Source organism: Mytilus californianus, unplaced genomic scaffold (genome assembly GCF_021869535.1).
Source record: "Mytilus californianus isolate M0D057914Y unplaced genomic scaffold, xbMytCali1.0.p SCAF_1, whole genome shotgun sequence".
NCBI lineage: Eukaryota > Metazoa > Mollusca > Bivalvia > Mytilida > Mytilidae > Mytilus > Mytilus californianus.
Window position 1 is genome coordinate 43,509,578 of NW_026262581.1, and position 7,547 is coordinate 43,517,124.

Below are 7,547 nucleotides of genomic sequence, written 5' to 3' on the forward strand. Positions count from 1 at the left end.
TTGAAAATCTTTACAAATTATTTATTCTTTTAATTTCTATTTGACTGTCTGGGTGCTTCTTATGTGTTTTAAATATTTGCGTTTTGTATGCTATAGTTAAGTTTTATAGACTGTTGTACGTCATTTGGTCGTTTTTAAGTTTTTGCCATGGCGTTGTCAGTATGTCTTCGACCTATAAGTTTTATATAATCTGCATCTCTTGTGCTGTATTTTAAAATGTATCTTTACACATTCATCAATACACCAAAAAATATGAATAAAGCTTTCGTATATATAAAAATAAGGAGATGTGGTATGATTGGTAATGAAACAACTATCCGGGATATTTTGAGACAAAGTGCACGTATCAGCAGTCAGCCGAAACCACTAAGCGTTTTGCATCCATACGTTGTTTTTTTTCGGGATACTGACTGCATAGTAAATTATCAATGTACTAGTTAATGTTATGAGGGATGACCCTATTACAGAGACATATATACACATATGTGTATATATGTCTCTTCCCTATTACGTGTCAGTAACATTCTCGACACGGTTCATTTTTACGGCGGCTCAGTTTTGTCTTAAGAATAAACATAATTGATAAGTTTCTTTCCCCTGCATTCCTCGATCGCACTTGTAAATAGCACATTGGTCTCAAGACATTGGTACACTATACGTTACAACACTTGCCGTCAGTACTCAAAATTGGAAAAATATTTAATAAGAAGGTATAGAAAATTAATGCATACACACTATTATCAACCACAGACATGATGTTTTTCTCAATTTGCCTAAATCGTTATTCCGCAATACAACGAGGGTGAAAACCCACCACTTTGAACACAGTCACAGGCACCGGCATGTTGTGAATTTGAAAGTTCAAATAGGGGGGGGGGGGGGGGGGGGGAGTGGGCCCGGGCCCCCTTTCTTGGGAAAAATTTGGTTGATTATATAGGGATCACTGAAGGCGAAGCATGACTGGAGCCGGCCCTCTCTTATGAAAAGTTCTGGATCCGCCACTGCATATTCATAAAATAAACCAACATAAAATTATCCAAAAGATGAATAATACTTAATACTTACGTCTAAGATTGATTATAAGTATACTTGAGGCGGATTTACAAAAAAAAAAAATACAAGTAATCGTATAAAGTATACTGTATAATGTACATGACTTAATTACTATCAATATTATTTGTAAGTTTTTTTGTGAAACTGACTGCTGAATTGTTTTTCCATGCTTATGGTACATCTAAGTCGTATGCTTTTTATAAATCCACCTCCAGGGTGTAATGTCTGCTCGCCCATAGAATCTGTTTGTAGATATCGGAAGATGTGGTATGAGTGCCAATGAGACAACTATCCATCCAATTCACAACTTATAAAAGTAAACCATTATAGGTCAAGGTACGGTCTTTAACACAGAGCCTAGTTTTTATCAAAAAATAAATATATTGATATTAATAGTATATAGGTTAAATAATTTATTCATACATTTTTAATTGACTGACCTAGAATTATCATGATTATTGAGGAATTTAAACCATGCATTCCTATTTTTAAAAAGGGACAAAAATAAAATTTATATATAATAACAGGGTGATACAAATGAGAAAAACTCAAGAAATTGTTTTCAATTAAGATAAATACATGCAGTTAATAATGGTTTCCAGTTGTTTTTTAAAGCAGAGGCAGATTTAGTTTAAAGTTGGAAAAAATTGTTTGTACCAACAAAAATAAATACACGAAGTTAATCCGGAATTATGTGTTTATCATTTTTTTTTTTTATGTTTAGGTTTCCAGCAAGATGAAAAGAACAATGCAGTTCAAAAGTCAAAATGTGGATAAGCTGCGGTACAAGGTCCTACTTTTGCAGATTTTCATATTTTGCATGAATGAATTTGAAGTTTATATCATGGAGGGCAGAGAAAGAAAAGAAACACTTCTATTTTCCTGCTTCTGAAAGATCTTGTTCGGTAAGTTTTATGCTCTGTTTTGATAGTGTTTGTGCGTCCATCTGTCTTTCTCTAAATTGTATTCACTTAAAGTTTTTGGTTACAGTTCACCATGAGACTGAACTTCAGTTAGTAACTTGTGGTTTTACATGTATATACTAAAAATTTAGTACTTTAAAATGTTCATGTATTTTTGTCGAGCCTGCAACTTTTGTCGCAGAAAGCTCGACATAGGGATAGTGATCGGGTGGCGGCTACGGCGGTGGCGTTAGCTAACTTCCTAAAAGCTTTTTATTTTAGAAGGTGGAAGACCTGGATGCTTCATACTTTGTATATAGATGCCTCATGCATGTCATGATACCAATTCTGTCTGAAACATGTCCATTGTCCTTGACCTCATTTTCATGGTTCAGTGACTACTTGAAAAAAAAGTTCAGATTTTGTTGAATGTTAATTTCTCTATATTTGGTATGTGCGTACCTTGCAAGGTCCTCATGCTCGTCAGAGAGTTTTCACTTGACCTAGACCTCATTTCATGGATCAGTGAACAAGAACTTAGTCTTAGATGCATGATTTTTTTTATTAGTTGTTAGTGGCTTTGTACTAGCTGTCAGTGACTGCGAGTACTCTCAGATCTATACTTAGTGTCTTTTTGTTGTTTGGATGTACAAGTACCCGGCCACGTCCACTTGTATTTGTAGTATTTGTATTTTTATCCATCTGATGAGTTGAGCCTCTTTCAACTGATTTTTATAGTTCGTTCTTATGTTGTACTGTTACACCACTGTCCCAGGTTAGGGGAAGGGTTGGGATCCCGCTTACATGTTTAACCCCGCCACATTCTGTATGTATGTGCCTGTCCCAAGTCAGGAGCCTGTAATTCAGTGGTTGTCGTTTGTTTATGTGTTACATATTTGTTTTTCGTTCATTTTTTGTACATAAATTAGGCTGTTAGTTTTCTCGTTTGAATTGTTTTATATTGTCATTTCGGGGCCTTTTATAGCTGACTGCAGTATGGGCTTTGCTCATTGTTGAAGGCCGTACGGTGACCTATAGTTGTTAAATTCTGTGTCATTTGGTCACTTGTGGAGAGTTGTTGTCTCATTTGCAATCATACCACATCTTCTTTTTTATATTTAAGGTTAAGTTTTGGTGGTCAAGTCCATATCTCAGATACTATAAGCAATAGGTCTAGTATATTCGGTGTATGGAAGGACTGTAAGGTGTACATGACCAACTGGCAGGTGTCATCTGACCTTGACCTCATTTTCATGGTTCAGTGGTTATAGTTAAGTTTTTGTGTTTTGGTCTGTTTTTCTTATACTGTATGCAATAGGTCTACTATATTTGGTGTATGGAATGATTTTAAGGTGTACATGTCTAGCTGGCAGGTGTCATCTGACCTTGTCCTCATTTTCATGGTTCAGTAGTCAAAGTTAAATTTTTGAGTTTTGGTCTTTTTTTCTAATACTAAATGCAATAGTTCAACTATATTTGGTGTATGGAAACATTTTATGATGTACATGTATGTCAGTCTCGCAGGTTTTATTTGACCTTGACCTCATTTTCACGGTTCATTGCTCAGTGTTAAGTTTTTGTGTTTTGGTCTGTTTTTCTTAATCTATAAGCAATAGGTCAGCTATATGTGTTGTATGGAAGGATTGTAAGCTGTACATGTCTGCCTGGCTTGGTTCATCTGCCCTTCACCTCATTTTCATGGTTCATTGGTCAATGTTTAGTTTTCTTGGTTAAGTCTGCTTCTTAGACAATGATAGAAACTATAAGCAATAGTTCATCTGTATTTAGTATATTGAATGATTGTAAGGTGTACATATATTTCTTGTCAGGTTCATATGACCTTGAATTCATTTTCTTGGATCATGTTGAGTTTATGTGATAGTTGTAGTAAAGCTTTATATTTAGGACTATCAACATGATATCAATGATTAGTAAGGAAGGCGCAACATTTCAGCGTGTGCACTCATGTTTATACATTATACACCACATTTACTGTTTTTACCCTGATTTTATGAATCACTGAACATAGAAATGTCATAATGTGAAATTATAGTACATTCTTAGGTTAAAGTTTTAGGTTAAGGTATATAGCTTACCATAAAGTTGAATTTCATACACATGTTCATTATGTGTTGAATTTTTAAATTCAGTGCCAAACTAAGATTTTGAGCCTGATTACATGATTGACTAGACATTGACACATGCTAGTGTTTACCAGGCATGGTGTCCTGTATTAGGAATTTGTCATGTACTATAAAGAACGTTAATAGTACTCGCTGAGTATGGAGTTTTTGTGAAGGTTTAATATTAGTGAGATTTTTGCATGACATCCTGTCAACTGCTTGTTGATCATGTTTATACATGTCTTAAATTTAATATCTAACACATTGGTGTTTTGTGAACTTGGAAATAAGTTATTTGATAGAATAATAATGTTTTGAGATTATCAAAATAAAAAATATCCCATTTTTACTATTAATGATTAAGTTTAAAAAAAAAAAAGGTATAACCATATATAAAAATGAGACAGCAACCGAACAACACAAAAATAAGAAAAAAAAACAATATAATTTTTTGTATCAATGTTATAATTTCCAACATGTCCAAAGAGTTCAATGTATTTTCTAATTGAAATAAAACACAAGTGGAACTCTTTCAGAACTTCAGAAGCTTGAAGAAGTGCTGTTTCTATTGTTGGTTTTCTGTATAATATATTGCAAATTCTTGTGAAAAATGGAATTTTATTGTAATTGCCTAAAGTTTTAACATTGATCTATATATATATATATATATATAACTGGGGAAAATACCCAAATGTTATAAAGAAGAATACATAAATTGATTGTTATATAATATTAGAATAGGAAGATGTGGTATGTTGCTAATTTGACAACTCTCCATCAGAGACCAAAGGATGTAGGAGGTTAGCAACTGATGACACAGGACAACCTTCAACAATCAGTAAAATCCATACCGCATAGCTATTTTTATTGAAAATCATATGTTATTGCTACATGTATGCAAACAATTTTTTATTATCCATAACTTCGGATTTTATTGGTTCTTTTTCAGAAGGATTGAAATTCATCACTTAGAATAAAAAGAGAAAACACAGAAACAAGACCAAAATAAATTCAAAGACAAAAGTCAGATCAGTTATTATTTTCATCACTCAGTCAATGAATTGAAGTTCTATTAAATATCTAAAGATATTAAAACCACAATAATGACTATGTTCTGTGCTGAATGGCCAAAAAGTGGACTATACATTACGATCACACAATGCTGGATGATAAGAAACTATTAATTTTTTGGGTAGAGGGATATCCTGGAAAAAAAATAGATTTATGTAAAAAGCTACTAGTATGTTAAGCCTATTAATAGAGTTTTCATTGATTTCAAATGGGAAAAATTGTGTTTCAAAAAAGTATTCTAGAATTCATAAATAAACATATATTGATACTTACATTATCTGCTTTGTTGTTTAAAAGTTTAGTTTTGAACAGTTATAGAACAACATAATTGCATTAACAAGGAAAAAAAGATATTCAACTAAAAAGATTCATCTTAAAACAATTTACTACCAAACAGAATTCATTGTAACATACACATTTATTTACTGTATATTTATAATTTGAATCCCATAGGATTTTATTTTATCCCATGTGTCCCATGGGATATTAAAAATCCCATGGGATAATTATAGTCCCATGGGATTTTTTTTGTCCCATGGGACAACAAATATCCCATGGGACTACAATTATCCCATGGGACCCCAAAAAATCCTATGGGATTTAACCAAAATCCCATGGGATAATGGTCAATCCCATGGGATTTGCCGTATCCCATGGGATATTGAAAATCCCATGTTTTTCTAAATCAAATTACAAAATATCTATAATAATAACAGCAGAAAAGCAATTAAATTATTGAATCCCATGTAATTCCGCACATTTTGGTTATATACACGACACTGTAGCTCTAAGGAGAGGCGGCGGCGGATTTGCAAATGAGTGTTTTGCAAATTAAAAGTGTCCAGTGTTTCAGGGACCCGAATTCATACGGAAATTGCAGGTAACAATAATATAATTTTTTATTGTTATTTGCAAAAGTTTACATTTGCAAGTTAATTTTTTTGTAAGTATCATCTAGATACTTTTTACCTCGTCGTGTCATTTTTCGTAAAAGTTGTTTTACATATTTCAACAAATTTATATGGATAGAAAAATTATTTATTGAAAATAGTAATGATGAGTTGAAAGCGCATTTATACATGTTCACTTGTTTGTATTGACAAAGGGAAATTTTGATTGTTAGGGTGAAATACCGTAATTTTACAAGAATTTTTATATAACTGCACATAATTTGCATATTTCTGAACCTGGCGTTGAAGTTTATCTTTAAATTCTTGAAAGGATAAAAAATTTACACAGACCACACATTGAACATCTAACTCATTCGTATTCTTACATTAGAATAGTGAGTTAAAATCGACCTCCTTATGACAACAGTAAACGTCATTTTGGTCAATACATCTGGAAGTTCAATCTGTTAAAGTTTTGTACCTTTTACTTTTAATTGTTTAAATGTATTTCACAGATTGTTCGCAAATCAAACTTTTTTTCTTCAATATCAGTGCCTGTCTGAATATATTTTGCAGGTAGCAATAACTACAGGTAACAATATTAAATGATATTATTGTTACCGGCAATTTCCGTAGGAAATCGGATCCCTGTCTGGAAATACATTTCAACAATTATGAATGATTTGAAATTATGCACCCAACTCTTCCAGTCTTTAAATTATGCAGTGATTTCGCTTACTTTTATTGTCAAAAGTACGTTAGAAGAATAGTTCTTTTGGAGAATTTCATTAGCTGAAAAGGTGATTTTAGAAAGGAAAAATGACACTCAGTCTTGTATTTTTTTTAGTGAAATAATAATGAAAATGATGACGTTCTCTATTTCAATCTTTGTGTTGTCTGTTTTTTTTGTTGTTGTTTTTTTTAAGTAATGATTTTAGATTTTATGTTTCTTCTCTGTTAAAATTGTTTTAAACATAAGTTAACATTTTGGGCTTAAATCACTTATCCAAAGTTGTAATGGTTGTCTCTATATAAATGTCTTACAGAAGCTTTTATACAGAAAAAATATTGGAAATGAGATAAACAGGTTGGGAAGAAACCCTCTACATGGTGTTTTTACCTGTATAGAGGGATAACCCTTCTATAGAGGGATACAATTATCCCTCTATTAAGGGGTATTTTTGTTTAGACTGGATTTAAAGCAAAATAGGGCAGATTGGCATTTTCTAGTTATATTGGCTATAATCTATAGTATTGTATGCATCAATTGATGTACTTGTTTTTATTTGTACATGCCCAGTTTACTGCTAAACTGACTGAATATACAATCTATTGTTCATCATAATTGAAAGCTGTGATGATCAGGTAAATTCTATTCAGTTATGCCTCACTGAACAGAATTTCTATTGTTAGATTTAACATAAAATTTAAAGGTCAACTGTCCCTTTTGTTATTGATCAGGTGTTAAGATAGCTATACAATAGATTTCAAGTTCTGTCACTTTAGCA

The 7,547-nt window shown here is 32.3% G+C and overlaps 1 long non-coding RNA gene across 1 annotated transcript; it reads left to right on the forward strand.

Moving 5' to 3' along the window:
- Positions 1–1,783: 1,783 nt before the first annotated feature.
- Positions 1,784–5,426, forward strand: LOC127703707 (uncharacterized). The gene is made up of 2 exons (XR_007983015.1): positions 1,784–1,958; positions 5,028–5,426. It is a non-coding gene; the product is annotated as an uncharacterized LOC127703707 (long non-coding RNA).
- The last annotated feature ends 2,121 nt before the right edge of the window (positions 5,427–7,547 follow it).